We start from the raw sequence: 25,093 nt of genomic DNA on the forward strand, positions 1-25,093 counted from the left end.
TATAATAAACCATTGTCTATATAAGTTAGCATTTAAAATACTATTCTAAACCTCTTGCATCAAACTACATATTTGTTTTGTTTTTGTATGGAAATACATTTATTCAGGTTACCGAACAGATTATAATTAAAAGTGAGAAAGAGCCAAAACAGCTATGTACTTTGAATTTAAGGGCGTACATTCAAGAAGCCACAGATTCACTTTGCTTTTAAGCACGCCATAGTCCTTATAAAGGCAGCAGTAATTTGGGTCTAGTCAAAGCGACTAATTACTAAGCGAGGACAGAAGATAACACTTCCTTCAAATTTACCGAATGAAGGTTTTGGATCTCATATTATACCTAAATTACAGTTAGTAGTTTATACAGGGTGATTGATATAAGTGTGCCAGCCGTTTTATTCGAAAACCATAAGAGATATCAAAAAAAGTTAAATGGTAAGTGCCTTGGATTTTTTATAAAAAAAATTGTAGTCAAGTCAAAAAAATTATTTTAACCGCCATTTTTCCAATATGGCCGCCAACTTTGATTTTTCTTATGGAACACCCTGTATTTTATGATGTATTCAGGTAGAAAATGTAATTTTAAGACGATTTTATTCTTGTGATTTTTTTCATAAACCTAACCGTTTCAAAGATAATAATGGTTTAAGTTGTGAAATTTTGAATGGTTTTCGAATAAAACAGCTGACATGCTTGCTTAGGCCTTTATCGAAACTCTTTCTCATGCAGAAATTTCAAAACTTTAACCATTATTATCTTTGAAACGGTTAGGTTTATGAAAAAACTCACAAGAATAAAATCGTCTTAAAATTACATTTTCTACCAGAATACATCATAAAAAACAGGGTGTTCCGTAAGAAAAATCAAAGTTGGCGGCCATATTGGAAAAATGGAGGCTAAAATAATTTTTTTGACTTGACTACAATTTTTTTTATAAAAAATCCAAGGCACTTACCTTTTAACTTTTTTTGATATCTCTTATAGTTTTCGAATAAAACGGCTGGCACACTTATATCAATCACCCTGTATACCATTATATAATTGGCTACATAATTTTTCTCGTAGAAATGTAGTCTAGAACGCAATTGCAATGCGTTTAAGAGAAAATTCAATTTTTATGGATATTTGATTTCAATTTCTACCAAAGGAATAAAATAAAAGAAGACATTTAACACTAGTTTATATATTTACACTCTACGCTGGCCCTGACTAGTCAGCAAATCGATTAAGTTTTTGAATTAAATAAAAAAAACTGATAAAATGATACTTAACGAAATATATTTTTTATCAAAGGTGGAAAGCTGTTATTAAGTGCTTAGTATACAAAATTAGAGTTATATTGAACAAATATAATATTTATATCAGTCTAAAAAAGGTATGCCTATTAATAATGCAAATGCTAATTAATCCACAAATAAACGACTGTGGCCTTCTTTGCACTATTTTACCTATCACATTACTGGATGCCCTTATTTTAGTTTGCCGATAGGTATTAATTATTTAGGCTTAATTAAACAACACCCGGGGCACTAACTGGGCACAAACTTCGTCGAAAGTGTGCCTAAAGTCCCCAAACTATTGGACGGGCTACGGTCACACCTGAATATATGAGTAAGCGCCCTTATAAACCTAGCAGCGAGTAGTAAATTCATTTATTATACGCATACTCATGAATTTGTATATATATTCCTTGGTTCGACCATGTTTAAACATAGCACAACCAACTCTACACCGATGTTAGTTTGTTCAAGTTAAAAATAAAATTTATCCTAATAAAACAGAATTTCCAATTGTGAAATAATTTACAATCGTCTTCGGGTAAGCAAGAAGAGTCAAATAAGAGAAAATAGCTTCTATTGTCAGTATCATTATTCTTTCTCGACGGTTGAAAATGGCATCAAAGCATTGTTGTATTGATTGAGGGAAACTCCATTTATCAGAGCTAGTGCGAGCAATCAATCTTGGTCTTTATGGTTCTTTACATGGAACCACCGATCTTTGCAGAAACAAAACTCTTATTGACGAATGCATATTCAATAATGTAATTTAATAAAACGTTTTAAAGACAAATTGCTATGCATTTAAAAATACTGTTTATCAAAGTAGTGTTGACAGTTTAAAAACAAACACCGTATATACATAACTGACATTATTATACGAATTATGGATTTAACCAGAAGGGTATTATTGACAAACATTTATATATTTAACAAATTGTTCCATTTACTAGACTATAAAATACATATTTTTGTCAAGAAAATGTATTTTGGAAAGTTAAGGCAAATCTTTTTAAATATATATACATAACCACCTATAAATGTATATATACCACCAACCTTTTGTGTCAAGAAAATGTATTTTGGAAAGTTAAGGCAAATCTTTTTAAATATATATACATAACCACCTATAAATGTATATATACCACCAACCTTTTGTGTCAAGAAAATGTATTTTGGAAAGTTAAGGCAAATCTTTTTAAATATATATACATAACCACCTATAAATGTATTTATACCAACAACCTTTTGTGTCAAGAAAATGTACTTTGGAAAGTTAAGGCAAATCTTTTAAAATATATATACATAACCACCTATAAATGTATATAAACCATCTACCTTTTGTGTCGATCCCCGATTATTTCAATAAGTATAACCAAAACACTTGTAGTATTTTAATGAGTATTAATGATGTTTGAGAGCTACAGTTGAGAGCGTATTACATTTGTTTAGGTTAAAAATTGATTATAGAAACGGGTTTACATCCAAACGAGAAAATAAAGTTTAAGAACAATTTATTTTGTTGAGGGCTGGGAGGTAGTTGATGAAGCTAGGGGCGAGCGACCAAACAGATAGCCGGTATAACGCTCCCTGGATGGTATTATTATGGAAAACGGTGCAATTGCGTTTATGGCTTTTTTAATCTTTATTCTAAGCCCCAAATAAATCTACAAGCACAAAATGTTCTCCCTCGTTCCTTTAATTAACTGGTACAATGATTGTTCATACGATTTCTTAAATCTTAACGTTCGAGCATTCTACAGCATAACTGTAATTTTATTCTCTGTATTAATGGTTAATTAATTATTTTAATTTTTTTTGTTTAAATTCGCAGTAGGCCTAGGTTTCAAATTTATTGTAAAACTCGTACTTATGTCTAACACCAACGCGAACAGTTTTTTTTTTTTATATTATATATTTATTATATTTGAAACCTTAAGACACTTATACAAAAATATTCATCGCCGTTGATACAAAAAGGACCTAAGAGATATAAAAACTAACTGCATTACTAAACAACTTACTTGAAAACATTCTACCATAAAACTGCAAATAATAATAAATGCAGGCACTCTGTTTGGGAACAATATGTGATCTAAGAAATCATTTCTTCGTGCCTAATACACAATTAATAAATCATTTAAGTTATAAATCCGTTAAGAAAAATAAATTGCTAAAAACATCCGAGGCATAAACATTGGTACTAAGCTATGAACGTATAAACTATGTATATAAACAAACTATATCAATTATCAAGTAGTGCAACCCAGCCTTGTTAAATAAAAGCAGCTAGTGTATCATCAGGTTTTAGCACCGGAACTATCTAGTGATATTCAGAACAACCACAAAGAATAACGGTAAGTCATCCGTGCTACTCTATGTCTACTACAATGTCATTTTATGTGACCAGCAAGTGCATCATAAAATCTGTCAACAGCAGGGCTCTCCAGTATGATGCAGCACTACTTTATACAATAACAGTTAGTTACACATATTACTCTATATGTCTACTACAATATCGTGTTTTATGTGACCGGCAAGTACATAATCAAATCTGTCAGTAGCAGAACTCTCTAGTGTGATGCAGCACTACTATAAACAATAACTGTTAGTCATACATGTTATTCTCTGACTACAACAATTTTATTTTTTATGTCACCATCAAGTGCATTATTAAATCTGTCAGCAGCAGAGCTCTCTACTGTGATTCAGTACTACTATAAATAATAACTGTTAGTTAAACTTGCTACTCTATGTCTACTACAATATCATGTTTTATGTGACCAGCAAGTGCATCATCAAATCTGTCAACAGCAGAGGTCTCTAGTGTGATGCAGCACTACTATAAACAATTAACAGTCGTACACGTTACGTCGTTTCCACTACTCAGTCATGGCTCATGTTTTTATTCCCAATTTGTTCAACCTCTTTCATCAGGATTGGCCTCAAAGAGCAAATTGAACTACTTCTAAAATACATTACTGTTACTTGTAATAGTTTTCATAGCTTTTGACAAACTCTTCTTGCTGACATATGTATTTTTTAATTAAGAAATTTTCAGCAGTATATGTTTATAATTTTTAAATTTTTTACAGTTGATCTACAACAAATTAGGTTATTTTTATTTTATTTAGAATTCCGTTTGAAAGTGACATGAAAATCAACATAACTTACTATCTTTAAAAACAATCATTGCATTATTATTTAGACTAAAGTTAAAGATGTCTAGCATTTTTCAATCTGTTTTCCTTTGCCTTATAAACATTCTCAAAATAGTAAAATGTGTTAAACATTAAACAGTGGGAATAAAATATGAAACTTACCAGACCTAATTTGAGAAACCCAGGATAATAAAACAGTTTTTTTTAATACTGTACATCACTACTTTCATAGACAGCATTCGATAAGTTCAAAACAGAGTTTAGTTTATATGCACATTTATTGTATTTTCCCTATATTTGCATTTCTAATTGTTTTTTATATGCAATAAATATTTACTTCTATTTCCATTCTAGACACATTAATGCTCTTTTTAGCGAATTTCCCATATAGGAAATAAGCTATTACCGTAGTACCGTAGGACCTGCACCCGGGACGGATTAACTTTTTTGTTTTGAGGTACCTAGAGGCGAAAAAACAATCCGTTCAAATTCATGCCAACGGACACACTCATATATGATGATGCATAATATATGTGTGTGTGTGTCCTTTAGCACGATAACTCGAGCAAAAAAAATCAGATTTTGATGAAATTTGGTATAAACGTACTTCTTTTCCACAAAGAAAGAAATAAAATCCATAGAAAGAAATAAATAAGAAAGAAATAAATCCATTGTTAAATGTATGGTATAACCTACATTTATCCGAACGAGTTCGCGAACCAGAATGATCGGACTATGGAAACGGGGGTTTACGGGGGGAAAATTGGGTTTTCTTATTATTATTCCATCAAACATAGAATTTAGTTATTTCTTTCCAAACCATTTTATAGAGCTTAAAAACAAATAATTTAGTATGTTATTATGCGCCTAATGCTTACGGGAAAAAAAATTAAATTTAAAATTCCTATGTTATTCTTATATGCATTCAAGTAAGAATAAGTATATAAGAGGAGAAGTAAACCGTTGTAGTTTGATTGTCTATGAACATATTTTGATCAGATTTGGAAGATGCATTAAATTCTTACTACTTTAAACTATTACAATAAAAACACTTTTTCACCCTCCTTATTGCAACAAGCCTAAGTTCTCGTTAAACTAATTCTATTTAAATAAGGAATAAATGTGATATTTTTAAGGAGACATTTTAGTGTTAATCCAATCATGCAAATAAAAATTCGTTTAGTATGCAGGTTTGCTGTGGTGGTAGTATTAATTATTTAAAACGTCATCTAACGTATGGTTATTTTCCATTAGGTTTATTTACAACATTAACATTCTCTTGGTTAAACCATGCCACAAAATTTATTTCAACTTTTAATACAAACTTACACAACCGAAGTAATATTTAAAACATAAAATTCATGTATTGTAAGGTTGGGCTTAGCCCAATCTCTATAAATCTACCCTTATAAAGAGATTTAGATTGGTGCGGAGGACCATTGACACGTCCTACAAAGCATTCATTCGCTGGGGTCATATCGGAACATCATCAATCAACTTCATAATCTGTCTTCTGACCAGCTGATTGCTGATGCTGCTGCCGTGTCATCCCTCTCTTATAACAAGAAAACAGCTGACTTGCCAATCTTTTATTCGTCACTTTAATTAATTAAATTATCCCGGCAAAATTAAAAGACTTATCAATAATTAAACTTTCTAATCATAGACCTCTTTTTTAATTTTTATTTCAAGAATTTTTTTATGTGGCGTTAATTTAAGTGACCGCAGCTATATTTTTTGTGATACCAATACTTTTAATAGTACAGGGGTTTTTATGCAACCCGAAGAAAAAGTAGAGGAAGACACCTTTTTAACGAATAAACAACCTCATATGTTAGGGCCTCTTTTTCTTTACTTTATTGCTGAACAGCTGTTTAGCATTGTTGCATAGTTATGTATGAGGTTTTCAGTGTTTTTAGGAACTTTTTGTAAATGATATTCAACATGATTTTATATAGAATGAGATATAGAACATGTATTTATTGTACATAAGTAAACCGTTGGTCTTATACCAAGAAAGGTTTGAAATAAAGTTTCTAGGTGTGATCAGAGAACGGCACCCAAAAATAAACTATTCATAGAATTTTCAAAAAATAGAGGAAACTGGATCTGTAGAAAACGAACAAAATCGTAGACTTATACATGCTCTATTTGAGGTTGCAACCCCCCCCCCTTTTCAGTATTATTTACAATTAAATATCAATAATTCAAAACCATATCTATGCAAAAAAATATAAGCATGATTGGCAATAAAGTATAAAATAATTTTAAATTAAAAATAATGCAATATAGGTAAGGCTTAAAGAAAATGTCACTATCAATATAAAATAAAAATGTAATTAGCGAGTCAAACTCAGTCCCAATTATGTTTCAAAGTAATTCATTGACTCATTGTACCTTCGTCTGTTATGAAGATTTACATATTTTTTATAATACATTCTTCAATGCTTTAGATACTAATTTTTTGTCCTAGTTTAATATCACCTTGTCTTATTTTCACAGATTTAAAAAAAATTTCAATCTTTTTCGATCGTTAAATACCAAAAACAGTTCCAGTTTATAAAAAAAAGGTTTTTGTGGTTTGGAGCGTCTGAATGAGTTGTGGATTCACATTCATCAGGAATATGTGACACAATAACATCCAAGAACGGAGATGTTTGCCAAATTTACACAAGTGTCCTGTGGAATCCTGGCACAGTCGCGCGTCTATGTCACAATCCCCGGCAGAGACCGTAGATTAGTACGTTCATATGTTGCTAATACTCTACAACTTGTTGGTCCCTTCATTCTCGCCTCTAATTTTATTTATGGCGGTAATGCGAATGAGATATAAATTTGATATTCAAGTGTGACAAACTGAATAATTCTAGTTAGAGTTTCTGGACCAAAGGATGAATCCTGTTTGCGATTTGTGAAGTGTGTAGGATTGTAAGAAAACTGTGGTTTGAAATCGGTAAAACATATGCTCTGATATTCAATAAATCTCCAGCCTTGAAATTACATTTATTTTTTAATTTTGGGAACTAAGACGAATAAACACACTTTTACCTGTATGATTATCTATTTTTTTAAGTTCCAAAAGACGGAAACAGAGTTCACACGCCTATTTTATGAAACTAAAGAAAATCAAGGCATTAATTGTGCCACCGTTAACACAATTAATATTTATAACCTTAATTTTCCAGCTCTGATAATCCAAAATCTAACTCATCACAAAACACACTATAATAACTTCCAAGATAGTTTTAAAACTACATTCAACAAACCTTATCTCGATTGAAGGTTTTATTTGGTTTGTCTCAGTCGAAATACAGTTATCTAGAAGGGCTGCAAACGTAAAATATAAAGGCCTGGGGACTTGGGGTGGTTTGCGAAATGAACCGCTAACAGTAGGCGTGTCCTGGGTGAGGTGAGGGATTTCGATGCCCTCAGAGCTTGGTTTGTATTCTGCTTGTTTTGTATACAGTTGATCCCAAGACGTATTCTCCTGCATGCAAAACCACCAATAAAACATTCTCACTAGTAGATCAATAAGAGGTGAACAGTCTGTGTTACAAACAATATCATTCCGTAAAATAAAGAGATATATTTTTGTGTTCCTTAATCGAAGGTTCCTCACACTATAGAAGTTGTAGGGAGGTTTACAATACTAGAATTTCCTGAAATTATAAATACATGAACTTTAAATAGGCATTAACTGTTTAATACTGATGCAATAAGACAAATAAAATAATAATTTTTCCTACAGTTACCCAACAATGTATATGTTCTCTCACTGATTTGAGAAAGCAAAGTGGCCAATTCGCTCATCAGTGAGACAATGTTAACATTGTCTCACTCTAATTACTTTGTCTCACTCCAGATTTGCAACGTGAAGGCACGAAATAGTGAGCGCGTAACATGCAGGCAACGTCGTATGCGCGCGAAATACGTTGGCAGCACTGGCTGTGAATCAGCTGGTCAGCTGTTGTACTGTTGTATTTGTCACTTCACATTAAATGCTATATTAAAAGTTCACTTCTGTGTAAAATAGGTTATGTTTCTTCACAAATTTATTTGTTTTATGGTAACTGTAGGAAAAGTATAATGTGCAACTCGAGTGCAAAGTACAATTGCCTCACTCGAGAAACCATTCCTCACTCGCCTAGGCTCGTGAGTAAGGTTTTCTCTCGATTGAGTCAATTGCTCACTTTTCTCACTAGTTGCACAAATAACTATATTTTGTTAAAAACTACAAAATATATGAAAAAATGTATGAGAAACTGAACGAAAACTTCAATCTTTTTTTAAAACTAAACACCACACTCATCTAAGATAAAAATTACACAATTTACGAATTAGTTAGGTATAGAACAAAACAAATGTGAGACGGGAATAAATACACGACATTTTAATAAAACTGTAAAAATACGTTTTGAATATATTTACATACAAACCCTACAACCCTAGGGATTTTGGGATGAACGATCCAAGCTTGAAACGACCGTCATAATTTTCATAAACTTAATCCATCACGTGTCAACTCCACTTTACTCTGAGATAAAACCACATACATAGTTGTATTCACTCTATAACCATACATTTCGAAGCAAATACGTATATCTGAGTTTACTGCCTCATTCCATTAATATTTCAAAGTTTAAACGAGGCGCACAAATTATTTTGACAATTAAATCGACAAAGTAATCCGTAAAATTAACGAAAATCGACTTTGGTAAGGGTATTTATTTACCGTAATGAATGAAAAAGGGATACGTTTGTTCTAGTAAGTAGATGGTTGTATCATAGATTAAAAGAACTCCTTTTATCTATGGTTGTATTTGATAACTTTGTGACATTTATATCCTTTATGACGCCTAGGTTACAATGTGAAATCGATTTTATATCATAATATATTTTAAGTAAACAAATTTTACTTTGAAAATATAGTCTTCGAAACGAACATTCAAATATTTGTGTAAACTCAATAAAAAATAAAAACGAAATGTATGGAAACTTCTTTGGTTAGTTGTTATTTCCTGAGGCAGTTACCTCCTTCCAACAGCTCCTGATATTAATCCTACTTGTAGACCCAAAACCGGTTCCCCTCTGTAACGATTTAGAGAAATATACCAGAAGCTGCTAGTTCAAAACCAGCTGCCTACACTATCTTATAACTGCAATCACATGGGTGGGTTGAATAAAACGTAGGAACTAGGATTTAACAACTAGTGACAAGAACTAGCACTTGCTAAAATCAGGTTGAATAAACAACTGCTAGGAATAGGTAGGAATAACTAGGGGAGGTTAGATGTTGCGCAAAATGCTTAAGCAATTGCTAGGCCTAGCAATTGCTTAGCACTCTAGCCACTGCTAGGTCTGCTGGCTAGTTGCATTTTGTAAATTAGTCGTCAGTATTAATTTCGCCATGTGTACAATCGAGCACTCCAATTGCTCAGTAGGCAAAGGAAAACGTTGTTTCCAAAGAAGTGTTTCTTTATTTACTTCTGGTGCTGTTGTAGGAAACCGTATCCATATATGGGATCTTTCAATTATATTGTCCAATACAAAACTTATAGTTTTGCAAACAGTACTCTTATACACACCAACATCTTCAGCTATACCTAATTGAAACCCGGGATCTGTCACAAACCTCAAGAAAATCTCCATTTTGTTCCTCCGAGACAAACCACCTCCTCTACTATCACTTTCTTTTAAGAACTCAGCAGCTGAAGAATCCAGACTTTCGCTCTCAAACCTTAACAATTCTTTGAACTTTGTTATTTCACGACGAACTGCATACTGTTTTTGTTCACGTACATGTAGAAAAGCAGCCATATATTACGCCTAACAACGACTAAGAAAAAAGCTAGCATGCCCCGGACCAGACTAGGGTATTTCCTAGAATTTTCTAGACTCGAGATCTAGACATTTCTTTTTATTCAATTCACTTCCAAGCAATTGCTAGGCTTTCATAAAATGTTAGAGCAACTGCTAGGCCAATTGCTACCCAACTTTATTCAACCAAAAATTAGCACTTGCTTGAAAATTACCTAGACTTAGCAATTGCTAGGTTTTATTTAATCAGCCCTTTTGCTTTACGTGTTACTTATACCGATGAATCGGCAAGCTCAATCTGTAGCTTGTATAAGAATATCTCAACATTCTTATACAAGATATACCAACCCTAAGAATTCATCTAGCATAGTTTTACTGTTACTATGTGTTGTTCTTAGTGTCGATTTCCTAGTCTTCTACATTCTTGTTAGATATACATTTCATACAGCAACTAAAAAATTGCTTAATATGCATGATTGTTGTAGTGAAGGTCTTATATTATGACCTGTCCAACAAAAACAAAATTTATTTGACAAATGGAATTTAGTTTAGTCTACAGTTTCGCTGCAACTATGGTATTTAACCAGGAGGATGTGTTTTACGCATCTCAAAAGATTAATATACAGCGAGAAACTTTGTAACGACAAAATCAGCTCATATTGCTGGTACAGTATACCTGAAAAGCGTTCCTCCATTTTATTTTTTTGGATATACTGTGGATCGAACCCGTGTCATTGGCCCCGACAGTCTGAAACTCCTCTAGGCTAGCAATGCTCCCAATTTTAAATGCATCAAATTCAAAACTATTTAAAGGAAGATACAAAATTTAATGATCTTATAAATAATTTTCAAAAGATATTTTTAAAACAGGATGAAACCATTCTTAATATTTTGGATCCAGAAATATCCAGGAAATACCTAGCATCATTGCACTAATTTTATCAAGAGGAATATGTTTACCATAGTGATAAAATATGTATAATAGAAGTTAAGCATTAGACCTAAATACCTGAGAGTAAAGTGAAATATATTCTTCTTTAATGCATGCCTAACTAAGGACGCCCTGACGGTTGAAAATGGCATGAAAGCATTGTTGTATTGATTGAGAGAGCTTCATTTATCAGAGCTAGCGAGAGTAATCAATCTTGGTCTTTATGGTTCTTTACATGAAGCCACCCATCTTTCAGGGGAAGTAAGCAAAATTACAGCACCGTACTTAAGACACGATCAAACTTTAATTAAAGATTATCATCATTTAAGGTAAAATCTAAGGCATCATAAATTAGGGGAATTTTTTTAAACATGCTTCATTCAACATAGTAAATTAATGTACAGTTATAATTATAAATATACGATAGCATTTTTATAATGACTCAAAAAAGCCACTAATGTCAATTCTATTGAAACAGCCATTAAGGCAAATTCTATCGAAAAAATGTAATACCTTAATATTTTGAAAACCCCTTGATTTAATGTACATAAATATTTTATTTAAACCCTGAATGGTTTGGTAAATATTATGCTTGATCTAAAAATACCTCATTGGGGGGAAATCATTTTTTTGAAAATACAGTACTCCAATTATACATCCAAGAACATTAAATTCAAAAATAACACCACATCTTAATTATTATTTAGCAAACAAAGAAAATAATAGTCCAAACTCTAAAAAACACCAATCCAATTAAAAATTGAAATTATATGACAAAATATGTATGGATTTGTTACAGATTAAATGAATACATAAAAAATAAGTGTTAATATAACTAATGCTATATTTTTTTTTTATTGCCATATAATTTTAGGTTTGCTTTAATTTATCAAAGTTAGTTGAACATTCATTAAAAAATTACATAGGTAGGCTACATAAATACCTATATTTAATAATTGATTTTTGTAATACGAATATGAAGTGTCATCAATTTACAAATATTGCCGTAGTACAGTTTTGAACCTATAACATGTATAGTTGATAATTTCATTGCAGTTATGGCACATTCCCTGACATTGTGTGTTTTTTTTAGATGGGGTGAGTGATTTCACAATATATCACCATAGAAACGGGATTTTAAAATAGTTTTTCCTAAAAATCTTTGACCTTCGAGGTCCTTCATTGGTCACAACTATTTCGTTTGTAAACGAATGGAAAATCGTGTCAGATATCTAATGGACCAAACTTTTGAAGTTTGCAATGATAAACAACATTTCATCTTCACAGAGAAGAATCTCTTGAATCAAATGCCACAAAAAAAAATTATTTGTATTGAACACGCGTAGTCATTCTTAGATTCTCTCAAAGTAAATTGTCGAAAAAGCTAACGACATTTAATTTCATTACATGTTCAAATCCTCTATACACTTCAATTCTGTGTAACAATTGAGGAAATTATGTTTAAACATTATCTTGCATTTATTCTTGGTAAGTTATTGTTTAAATTCATCAGCGTAGCTATATGTTTATGGATTCCTAAATATTTTGCTGAACCTTTCTTACAATATAAGAGTTGGACCACGTTAATGTTAGTGACAACCCCCAGACACTTTCTAACAACTGGTAAATGTTCCGAATGGTCTCTAGAGCTATCTTTAAAGTAATGCCTTTCTAAGTCTCTCTGAATTAAACAGTTATGTGCTTGTAGATAATTATTATTATGGCATTAATTTAACATTTAGATAGCATATTGTATCCTGTCTGATTTAAGTGAGTTATATATTTTGTTATATAATTTACGAATTGTTTAAGTTGAGGCTATATGTTGTAAATAGTATTTTCCAAATATAAATTATCCAAGGGTCAAATTATTTCTATCATTTTTCTTTAGCACACAATCATGACATTGTAACTGAAAAAATATTCTTTACATTGTACACGAATTATATTTGTCAGAAGAAAAATTTTTTGGTTGTAGGTTTACAAATATATTTTACAACGAATGTCCTTATAACAGTGTAAATATATACAATTTTTTTAACACGTTGAAATTTCTGAAAAATAACATAATAACCGTAATTCTTGGAACTGTATATTGGTTTTGTTTGGTGCTATTTTGTAACATTAGCATATACTGTATACACTATTTAATAAATTATTATATAAAGACATACGTGCGTTAAAATACCGTCTTTTAATTGTCAAACACAACAAAAATTTAGTAAATACCTAAAATTTTACAAATGCCAACGTAATAAGACATGTTTTGTTGTATCAATACAAAACATCCTAAATATGTCGATTAAATTTAACTATAAGTATAACAAGACAAATTGTAATCAGACAAATTAGTCCAAACTTACCTTAACTACCTATCCATACACTACACATTATAATGCAACATTGTGTGCTAAAGGAACAAAATCTGTTCTGATTTCTTTATAGTTTATTAGTTAAATTTAGTACTGATGAACTAATATATAAAAACATTTACAGACAGTAAACAGATTATATATTAAACAGATCTTAACTTGAGGAAAAAAATACGGCTAGGTGTAGCTATGGTAGCATATATTAGATGAGGGATGTTAAAGCTCCCTGGAGTCGAGGTGATGACAGCACCGACTCCCTGGTGTCCATCCCTGGAGTCTGAGGCATCCACCAATACCAGCACACCACAAGGGGCTACATACAATAATCCTAATGGCTTCTAAATGTATATTAATTACTAGAAACACTTTAAAATATTAATGTCTCTATTTTCGTTAATTAAACTGCTATGATATTGAAGAAGGGTGTTTGTTTATGTTTGCTCATGTTGATAATGTTAAATATAGTAAAACGTGGCCTTGGGTTGGTAAATATTAAGTAGAATGGATTGAGTGTATTTTATGTGCTCAATATTTAATATTATAAATCACATATTTATCAGAAAATGTACTTATGCATACACTACTCGAAGTCGATGTCTTTTGTTGGTATAGACTAACTTGAATTTTTCGTCCATTGTATTTTCCATTTGAAATTAATCTACAATGTTTTTTCATAGTCAAGTATGTGAATAGTTAATGGACCCTTTCGTTAGTACCTATAAAATATAGTTCGTTTAATGGATTTTAAAATATTTAATCATGTAAATAGGTACCTCGTAATTATACACGTCTTACAACATTGTCGAAAATGATTAACAAATACTGTAAACCTTTACTGTACGGTAAATCTGTACTTAAAAAGTGTTGCAATGGTCAAGTTGAAACGGAGATTGGTATGATCAAAATATTATTTTTGCTTGTATTCCGTTTGTATACTGCCATTTTCTAAATTATTGGAATGTAAGTTGCAGTATTTCGAATAATTTAGAGGGAAGTTCTTCAAAACTCTCTCTATATTTTTAATCTTATTTTCACAAAATTTTACAAAGCTATTTCCAGTCACTAGGCACTACGCGATATTTTTCTGTTATATTAAATTCGCCTAATTTTACTCCTTATAAAACAAAACTTTAAAAGAAGTACTCTGACAACCACCCTTAAATATTGTAACAATTTACCGATCAATTTTTATCTTCTTGGCTTCAACAAGAAGGCGAGGCTATCAGCAGTTTAGCTGTGTATAACATGGAACAGAACCGAAGGAACTTCTAGCCTTGATTAAGTTGAGATCGTAACCCGTGCACGTCACCTAACTTGTAGGATCCGATTTAACTTGCGATCGTGACTAAGATCAAATACTCGCCGAATTCTGCCCGAAAACTTCAAACTCCTTTTTATTCTCCTCTCACTAATTACGGTCGAATCGTTTTTACATCGAGTAGTGAAACACGTGAGCAATTTTACTGAAGAAAAACTGTTGTTGTTTCACGATATTTTATAGTTATGTTGGACCTTTTACTGTTTAAGATCTGTTACGTCAGTGACTGATTCAGTATGGATAAAGGTATTTTTATAAGTGAATAAATATCGTTTAATATTTCATGAATTTAAAATACCTCCAAGATCAGTTTTGATTGTGTGGTTTGAAAGGACGTCAAGTTGGCTTAAGAATACTTATAATGGTTAATAATATAGAAAAACTCAGTTAAATAAATTTACTACTCTGACCCAAAATTCAAAACAAAAATTTAAACCTCCGTTAAATAATGTTTGGTTTTAGACATTGATTAATTTTACATAAATCAAACAAAATAAAGAAACACTTCCAACCTTATATGACGTTCACTAAAACAACCAAAGTCTCATTGTAGATGTTTTTTCTTGTCAAATATAGGCAAGAGATCATAAGGACAAATGAAATAATTATTTATTCATTGATTTTGACAATTATTAGACCTACTTTGTGTAGCATAGATATGCTAATATTTACAGTACATTCAGTTACATAGAAGTTTTTATATAGCATATTGTAAGGTAGATAAAGTTGGTAAATAAAACAAAAAAATAGAGAATATATCAAAATAGAAATGAATTTAAAATTGTTTCTGACATAACCATACTTTTACCTGGGAAACACAAATTACCCATCACAGCTTTAATACATTGCTTTTTAAGACAGTTTTAGTATGAATAAGCTAACCGGTTTCTGAAACTAACAATAGTAACATACTCTTTTTTTCTGAAATATGTTACTCTATCCGTACTTCGCAATTTTCACTTTTGATCATCACCCCGATGATCAAAAGCTTGTGTTCATTTTTATTTCAATTTCCAGTTCAATAAGTGTTCATATTTTTAAAAGGTAAAAAGGTGTAGGCTAGAATAGTTTAAAGTTAAAGTCAGCCAATTGATGAATATGTATGAATGTGATCAATGTTCTAGCATATGTTTTCCATACCTATGGGTTTTTGTTTGTAACATACCAGAAGTACAATCCATCCACGAGCAAGGTTCTGCTATAGAATGACACACCAGCAATGAAGCCATATAACCTAGTTATTGATGGGGTCTTTGTTTTGAGACAATAGCATACAGCACTGATGTGTAGGAAACAGTCGCCCATAAACGTGTTTATAACTAAACATAAATCTTTGAAACTTTACTATTACTAAAATCATTTTAAAATATTTTCTTTGTATTGGAAATTGAAAACGTTTTGATATTTGGAGAAAGCACTAAACGTATGGATATCAGTGTTTTCACAAACGTTGTTTGTATTACATGATATAAGCTTTAATCTGTTCTTCTTGCAGCAACATAACGAAATTTCAAGCTTTCCCTATATTCCTTTTGAAAGTGCTTTCTAAACGCCTTCAAATCAGAATACAAGTAAACATTTTTTATCACAAGCAAAAAGCCTTGTAAAATATGTATTTGTGCAACGAATGTTGAACTTTTGTTCTTCAATATTAATCATTTCATAAACAAAAGTACTCCAAATTGAAATTCAATACTGAATCTACATACTATACTGACAAACTTATTGTATTACAAGGGTCTACAATACAACAAAAGTAAATGTAATATATTGTTTTCATGACATACTCTAATCTCGTTAACGCTATGTCTATAAAAACCTAAGAATAGGCTGTATGTAAAATGTCATCAACATTTCTATATAAAAACGTTTACTAATTGCACATTAATAATATTAAACGAATTAGTATATCACATATGGAAAACACTTTATTTCGGGCTACATGGCAGAGACAAAACAAGAATCAGTGTGAACCATGTCGAAATTCTTCTTTTTCTCGGTTGCAAGAGGCTTAAGAGACAAGGCTTGATGTCAGTAAGCTAGAAATATTGGTCGCCGATGTCTAGTGTTTCGATATTGGGTCTTCACTGAAGAAGACTTGACTTGTCAACTGTGGGAGGCAAGTTTTCCTGTCATAAACCTGACCCCATATTGACATTGCATAGGTTTTGAATAACTATCACGTATAATTCATTAAGCTTTTATTATACAGTTACCACTAATCTTAATTCTCAAAGCCCCCACCACACTAAAACTATACATTTTAAATATATATCCAATTGTTATGTTAATAATTAAAGGATATTTACTTTACACATAATTATGCTATGTTGGGAAACGGTGAGCGATGTGTTTTTATTTTAAGTTGTGAAGTTTACTTAACTTTTTTAAAACCTTTTAGAACGGTCAGGACAGAAGGGGTGCAGATAAATTATTTTTATAGTCTTTCATATACAAAATATTATGGAAATAAGCTTTTCAGAATACACTAAAACGAATAAAATAGTAGTACTAAACCTAGGTCTTACTATTACTACTTTGGTAATGATAACTTATCTATAAGGATAATCGTATAAAGTAAATAATATTTCTTACTAACCACACGATACTTATTCAAGAAAGACCTTAACTAGTTTATAAACATAATAAGAGTCGATAGGCAACTATGTAAAATAGAATAATCCATTATACCATCTAGACTATAACTATGAAAATATCTGATTCTCTGTCATAGTGCATGGTGTATCACGCAGTTTCAGTGAGACATATAGCTTGACGTCTCACACAGTTTCACTGTTAGATCACAGACCAGGTTATCACGTAGTTGAAGATGTGTTGTTAACAGACATACAGGATTCTCAGTGAGACATATAGCTTGACGTCTCACACAGTTTCACTGTTAGATCACAGACTAGGTTATCACGTAGTTGACGATGTGTTGTTAACAGACATACAGGATTCTCAGTGAGACATATAGCTTGACATCTCACACAGTTTCATGGTTAGATCACAGACCAGGTCATCACGTAGTTGAAGATGTGTTGTTAACAGACATACAGGATTCTCAGTGAGACATAGCTTGACGTCTCACACAGTTTCACTGTTAGATCACAGACTAGGTTATCACGTAGTTGACGATGTGTTGTTAACAGACATACAGGATTCTCAGTGAGACATTATAGCTTGACGTCTCACACAGTTTCATGGTTAGATCACAGACAGGTTATCACGTAGTTGAAGATGTGTTGTTAACAGACATACAGGATTCTCAGTGAGACATATAGCTTGACGTCTCACACAGTTTCTAAGGTTAGATCACAGACAGGTTATCACGTAGTTGAAGATGTGTTGTTAACAGACATACAGGATTCTCAGTGAGACATATAGCTTGACGTCTCACACAGTTTCATGGTTAGATCACAGACCAGGTTATCACGTAGTTGAAGATGTGTTGTTAACAGACATACAGGATTCTCAGTGAGACATATAGCTTGACGTCTCACACAGTTTCTAAGGTTAGATCACAGACAGGTTATCACGTAGTTGAAGATGTGTTGTTAACAGACATACAGGATTCTCAGTGAGACATATAGCTTGACGTCTCACACAGTTTCTAAGGTTAGATCACAGACAGGTTATCACGTAGTTGAAGATGTGTTGTTAACAGACATACAGGATTCTCAGTGAGACATATAGCTTGACGTCTCACACAGTTTCATGGTTAGATCACAGACCAGGTTATCACGTAGTTGAAGATGTGTTGTTAACAGACATACAGGATTCTCAGTGAGACATATAGCTTGACGTCTCACACAGTTTCTAAGGTTAGATCACAGACAGGTTATCACGTAGTTGAAGATGTGTTGTTAACAGACATACAGGATTCTCAGTGAGACATATAGCTTGACGTCTCACACAGTTTCATGGTTAGATCACAGACCAGGTTATCACGTAGTTGAAGATGTGTTGTTAACAGACATACAGGATTCTCAGTGAGACATATAGCTTGACGTCTCACACAGTTTCTAAGGTTAGATCACAGACAGGTTATCACGTAGTTGAAGATGTGTTGTTAACAGACATACAGGATTCTCAGTGAGACATATAGCTTGACGTCTCACACAGTTTCTAAGGTTAGATCACAGACAGGTTATCACGTAGTTGAAGATGTGTTGTTAACAGACATACAGGATTCTCAGTGAGACATATAGCTTGACGTCTCACACAGTTTCTAAGGTTAGATCACAGACAGGTTATCACGTAGTTGAAGATGTGTTGTTAACAGACATACAGGATTCTCAGTGAGACATATAGCTTGACGTCTCACACAGTTTCTAAGGTTAGATCACAGACAGGTTATCACGTAGTTGAAGATGTGTTGTTAACAGACATACAGGATTCTCAGTGAGACATATAGCTTGACGTCTCACACAGTTTCATGGTTAGATCACAGACCAGGTTATCACGTAGTTGAAGATGTGTTGTTAACAGACATACAGGATTCTCAGTGAGACATATAGCTTGACATCTCACACAGTTTCATGGTTAGATCACAGACCAGGTTATCACGTAGTTGAAGATGTGTTGTTAACAGACATACAGGATTCTCAGTGAGACATATAGCTTGACGTCTCACACAGTTTCACTGTTAGATCACAGACTAGGTTATCACGTAGTTGACGATGTGTTGTTAACAGACATACAGGATTCTCAGTGAGACATTATAGCTTGACGTCTCACACAGTTTCATGGTTAGATCACAGACAGGTTATCACGTAGTTGAAGATGTGTTGTTAACAGACATACAGGATTCTCAGTGAGACATATAGCTTGACGTCTCACACAGTTTCTAAGGTTAGATCACAGACAGGTTATCACGTAGTTGAAGATGTGTTGTTAACAGACATACAGGATTCTCAGTGAGACATATAGCTTGACGTCTCACACAGTTTCATGGTTAGATCACAGACCAGGTTATCACGTAGTTGAAGATGTGTTGTTAACAGACATACAGGATTCTCAGTGAGACATATAGCTTGACGTCTCACACAGTTTCTAAGGTTAGATCACAGACAGGTTATCACGTAGTTGAAGATGTGTTGTTAACAGACATACAGGATTCTCAGTGAGACATATAGCTTGACGTCTCACACAGTTTCTAAGGTTAGATCACAGACAGGTTATCACGTAGTTGAAGATGTGTTGTTAACAGACATACAGGATTCTCAGTGAGACATATAGCTTGACGTCTCACACAGTTTCATGGTTAGATCACAGACCAGGTTATCACGTAGTTGAAGATGTGTTGTTAACAGACATACAGGATTCTCAGTGAGACATATAGCTTGACGTCTCACACAGTTTCTAAGGTTAGATCACAGACAGGTTATCACGTAGTTGAAGATGTGTTGTTAACAGACATACAGGATTCTCAGTGAGACATATAGCTTGACGTCTCACACAGTTTCATGGTTAGATCACAGACCAGGTTATCACGTAGTTGAAGATGTGTTGTTAACAGACATACAGGATTCTCAGTGAGACATATAGCTTGACGTCTCACACAGTTTCTAAGGTTAGATCACAGACAGGTTATCACGTAGTTGAAGATGTGTTGTTAACAGACATACAGGATTCTCAGTGAGACATATAGCTTGACGTCTCACACAGTTTCTAAGGTTAGATCACAGACAGGTTATCACGTAGTTGAAGATGTGTTGTTAACAGACATACAGGATTCTCAGTGAGACATATAGCTTGACGTCTCACACAGTTTCATGGTTAGATCACAGACCAGGTTATCACGTAGTTGATGATGTGTTGTTAACAGACATACAGGATTCTCAGTGAGACATATAGCTTGACGTCTCACACAGTTTCACTGTTAGATCACAGACCAGGTTATCACGTAGTTGAAGATGTGTTTTAACAGACATACAGGATTCTCAGTGAGACATATAGCTTGACGTCTCACACAGTTTCTAAGGTTAGATCACAGACAGGTTATCACGTAGTTGAAGATGTGTTGTTAACAGACATACAGGATTCTCAGTGAGACATATAGCTTGACGTCTCACACAGTTTCATGGTTAGATCACAGACCAGGTTATCACGTAGTTGAAGATGTGTTGTTAACAGACATACAGGATTCTCAGTGAGACATATAGCTTGACGTCTCACACAGTTTCATGGTTAGATCACAGACCAGGTTATCACGTAGTTGATGATGTGTTGTTAACAGACATACAGGATTCTCAGTGAGACATATAGCTTGACGTCTCACACAGTTTCTAAGGTTAGATCACAGACCAGGTTATCACGTAGTTGATGATGTGTTGTTAACAGACATACAGGATTCTCAGTGAGACATATAGCTTGACGTCTCACACAGTTTCATGGTTAGATCACAGACCAGGTTATCACGTAGTTGATGATGTGTTGTTAACAGACATACAGGATTCTCAGTGAGACATATAGCTTGACGTCTCACACAGTTTCGTGGTTAGATCACAGACCAGGTTATCACGTAGTTGAAGATGTGTTGTTAACAGACATACAGGATTCTCAGTGAGACATATAGCTTGACGTCTCACACAGTTTCATGGTTAGATCACATACCAGGTTATCACGTAGTTGATGATGTGTTGTTAACAGACATACAGGATTCTCAGTGAGACATATAGCTTGACGTCTCACACAGTTTCATTGTTAGATCACAGACCAGGTTATCACGTAGTTGACGATGTGTTGTTAACAGACATACAGGATTCTCAGTGAGACATATAGCTTGACGTCTCACACAGTTTCATGGTTAGATCACAGACTAGGTTATCACGTAGTTGATGATGTGTTGTTAACAGACATACAGGATTCTCAGTGAGACATATAGCTTGACGTCTCACACAGTTTCATGGTTAGATCACAGACAGGTTATCACGTAGTTGACGATGTGTTGTTAACAGACATACAGGATTCTCAGTGAGACATTTAGCTTGACGTCTCACACAGTTTCATGGTTAGATCACAGACTAGGTTATCACGTAGTTGATGATGTGTTGTTAACAGACATACAGGATTCTCAGTGAGACATATAGCTTGACGTCTCACACAGTTTCATGGTTAGATCACATACCAGGTTATCACGTAGTTGACGATGTGTTGTTAACAGACATACAGTATTCTCAGTGAGACATATAGCTTGACGTCTCACACAGTTTCATGGTTAGATCACATACCAGGTTATCACGTAGTTGACGATGTGTTGTTAACAGACATACAGGATTCTCAGTGAGACATTTAGCTTGACGTCTCACACAGTTTCATGGTTAGATCACATACCAGGTTATCACGTAGTTGACGATGTGTTGTTAACAGACATACAGGATTCTCAGTGAAACATATAGCTTGACGTCTCACACAGTTTCATGGTTAGATCACATACCAGGTTATCACGTAGTTGACGATGTGTTGTTAACAGACATACAGGATTCTCAGTGAGACATTTAGCTTGACGTCTCACACAGTTACATGGTTAGATCACAGACTAGGTTATCACGTAGTTGATGATGTGTTGTTAACAGACATACAGGATTCTCAGTGAGACATATAGCTTGACGTCTCACACAGTTTCACTGTTAGATCACAGACCAGGTTATCACGTAGTTGATGATGTGTTGTTAACAGACATACAGGATTCTCAGTGAGACATATAGCTTGACGTCTCACACAGTTTCATGGTTAGATCACTGACCAGGTTATCACGTAGTTGAAGATGTGTTGTTAACAGACATACAGGATTCTCAGTGAGACATATAGCTTGACGTCTCACACAGTTTCATGGTTAGATCACATACCAGGTTATCACGTAGTTGAAGATGTGTTGTTAACAGACATACAGGATTCTCAGTGAGACATATAGCTTGACGTCTCACACAGTTTCTAAGGTTAGATCACAGACAGGTTATCACGTAGTTGAAGATGTGTTGTTAACAGACATACAGGATTCTCAGTGAGACATATAGCTTGACGTCTCACACAGTTTCATGGTTAGATCACAGACCAGGTTATCACGTAGTTGAAGATGTGTTGTTAACAGACATACAGGATTCTCAGTGAGACATATAGCTTGACGTCTCACACAGTTTCTAAGGTTAGATCACAGACAGGTTATCACGTAGTTGAAGATGTGTTGTTAACAGACATACAGGATTCTCAGTGAGACATATAGCTTGACGTCTCACACAGTTTCATGGTTAGATCACAGACCAGGTTATCACGTAGTTGAAGATGTGTTGTTAACAGACATACAGGATTCTCAGTGAGACATATAGCTTGACGTCTCACACAGTTTCTAAGGTTAGATCACAGACAGGTTATCACGTAGTTGAAGATGTGTTGTTAACAGACATACAGGATTCTCAGTGAGACATATAGCTTGACGTCTCACACAGTTTCTAAGGTTAGATCACAGACAGGTTATCACGTAGTTGAAGATGTGTTGTTAACAGACATACAGGATTCTCAGTGAGACATATAGCTTGACGTCTCACACAGTTTCATGGTTAGATCACAGACCAGGTTATCACGTAGTTGATGATGTGTTGTTAACAGACATACAGGATTCTCAGTGAGACATATAGCTTGACGTCTCACACAGTTTCACTGTTAGATCACAGACCAGGTTATCACGTAGTTGAAGATGTGTTGTTAACAGACATACAGGATTCTCAGTGAGACATATAGCTTGACGTCTCACACAGTTTTACTGTTAGATCACAGACTAGGTTATCACGTAGTTGACGATGTGTTGTTAACAGACATACAGGATTCTCAGTGAGACATTTAGCTTGACGTCTCACACAGTTTCATGGTTAGATCACAGACTAGGTTATCACGTAGTTGATGATGTGTTGTTAACAGACATACAGGATTCTCAGTGAGACATATAGCTTGACGTCTCACACAGTTTCATGGTTAGATCACATACCAGGTTATCACGTAGTTGACGATGTGTTGTTAACAGACATACAGTATTCTCAGTGAGACATATAGCTTGACGTCTCACACAGTTTCATGGTTAGATCACATACCAGGTTATCACGTAGTTGACGATGTGTTGTTAACAGACATACAGGATTCTCAGTGAGACATTTAGCTTGACGTCTCACACAGTTTCATGGTTAGATCACATACCAGGTTATCACGTAGTTGACGATGTGTTGTTAACAGACATACAGGATTCTCAGTGAAACATATAGCTTGACGTCTCACACAGTTTCATGGTTAGATCACATACCAGGTTATCACGTAGTTGACGATGTGTTGTTAACAGACATACAGGATTCTCAGTGAGACATTTAGCTTGACGTCTCACACAGTTACATGGTTAGATCACAGACTAGGTTATCACGTAGTTGATGATGTGTTGTTAACAGACATACAGGATTCTCAGTGAGACATATAGCTTGACGTCTCACACAGTTTCACTGTTAGATCACAGACCAGGTTATCACGTAGTTGATGATGTGTTGTTAACAGACATACAGGATTCTCAGTGAGACATATAGCTTGACGTCTCACACAGTTTCATGGTTAGATCACTGACCAGGTTATCACGTAGTTGAAGATGTGTTGTTAACAGACATACAGGATTCTCAGTGAGACATATAGCTTGACGTCTCACACAGTTTCATGGTTAGATCACATACCAGGTTATCACGTAGTTGAAGATGTGTTGTTAACAGACATACAGGATTCTCAGTGAGACATATAGCTTGACGTCTCACACAGTTTCTAAGGTTAGATCACAGACAGGTTATCACGTAGTTGAAGATGTGTTGTTAACAGACATACAGGATTCTCAGTGAGACATATAGCTTGACGTCTCACACAGTTTCATGGTTAGATCACAGACCAGGTTATCACGTAGTTGAAGATGTGTTGTTAACAGACATACAGGATTCTCAGTGAGACATATAGCTTGACGTCTCACACAGTTTCTAAGGTTAGATCACAGACAGGTTATCACGTAGTTGAAGATGTGTTGTTAACAGACATACAGGATTCTCAGTGAGACATATAGCTTGACGTCTCACACAGTTTCATGGTTAGATCACAGACCAGGTTATCACGTAGTTGAAGATGTGTTGTTAACAGACATACAGGATTCTCAGTGAGACATATAGCTTGACGTCTCACACAGTTTCTAAGGTTAGATC

The sequence above is a fragment of the Macrosteles quadrilineatus genome, unplaced genomic scaffold (genome assembly GCF_028750875.1).
Source record: "Macrosteles quadrilineatus isolate MER2022 unplaced genomic scaffold, UCM_ALF_1.0 Scaffold_7__1_contigs__length_78375512, whole genome shotgun sequence".
NCBI classification, from domain to species: Eukaryota; Metazoa; Arthropoda; class Insecta; order Hemiptera; family Cicadellidae; genus Macrosteles; species Macrosteles quadrilineatus.